The sequence below is a fragment of the Antrostomus carolinensis genome, unplaced genomic scaffold (genome assembly GCF_000700745.2).
Source record: "Antrostomus carolinensis isolate BGI_N321 unplaced genomic scaffold, ASM70074v2 scaffold29456, whole genome shotgun sequence".
Lineage (NCBI taxonomy): Eukaryota > Metazoa > Chordata > Aves > Caprimulgiformes > Caprimulgidae > Antrostomus > Antrostomus carolinensis.
This window is the reverse complement of record NW_010321627.1, coordinates 1-1,164: the sequence shown is the minus strand read 5'-3', so window position 1 is coordinate 1,164 and position 1,164 is coordinate 1.

The following is a 1,164-nucleotide window of genomic DNA, read 5'->3' as shown; positions in this document are numbered from 1 at the left end:
GCAGGACAGGGCCATGAGATGGCAATGCCAGGAGGACAGACTGGGCAACAAACCAATTGCTCTGCATGAACTTCTTGGACAGCAAATAAATCCCAGTGCAGCAGGAAATTGCCGATGGCAGCCCCATGCGCAGGGCTCTGGGCACAGCCAGCCTGGGAGCCACCACGTGCCCTGTCCTCGCCCTGGAGTGGCCGAGACCTGGCTCCCACCAGCCACGCTGCTTGACTCACAGCGCAGGCAGGGCTGCTGCAGAGCCGGGTGCTGCTCCCCCTGGGAAAGGACCCAGGAGAGGGTTTTCCATGTGCCCTGCAGCCAGTGTGAAGGAAGGGCAACCTCCGGGCTGCACCAAGAGCTCCGGTGCTGCCAAGCAGGGCCATGCTCTTCCCTCTGCAGCTGGCAGAGCAAAGCCCCGCCAACGGCTGCCCTTTTGCCAACGGCTGCCATTGTGTGGGAATAAAGGCAACAACATTCACTCTGTGAGGTCAAATGAAACAAAATGGTTTTAATCCCTTTATAATAACTGCGCAATCACCGATGCCCCAAATGGCCAGTGGCAATGGTGCTGGAACGAAGCCTGGCCACAGCCTGTGTGCTGCCTGCGGGATGGAGACGGGCCCTGGGGTGCCGGCCCCCTCCCACACCCCCCATGGCGTGGGGGACCTGACGAGGGGCTGCTGGGGGAGCAGCTCCCCTGCCCGAGCCCAGCTGTAACCAGGGTGGTTACAGCTCCAGCAGCAAAATACCTGAGTGGAGAGGGCTGCCCACAGCCGCGGCGGGCTGGCAGCATCCTGGGTCGGGTGCTGCATGGAGATGTGACCCACGTATGGCCAGGCCTTGGAGCAGGACATGCCTCGACGCCAAGGGCACAGCACCATGGCTTTGGCTCACGTGTGCCAGCGAGGCCACGAGCCCCTCAGGTGCTGCCATCCTCCTCCTGCCCCCATGGCTTTGAACTTTTCACCATGCCCCGGCTGCGACTCTGCCGAGCGCTGCTGGGGCAGGAGCACAGCCCTCCCCATGTGCTTGTTGTTACAGCCCACAGCTCATCCCCAGGATTTTCAAATAAATAATTAGTCGCTTGTGTAAACACCAACTTGTTCTGCACTTCCAAGTCTGTTTGCTGTGAGCTGCTTTATAAACACTGTCAAGTGCTTAAGCTGGGCT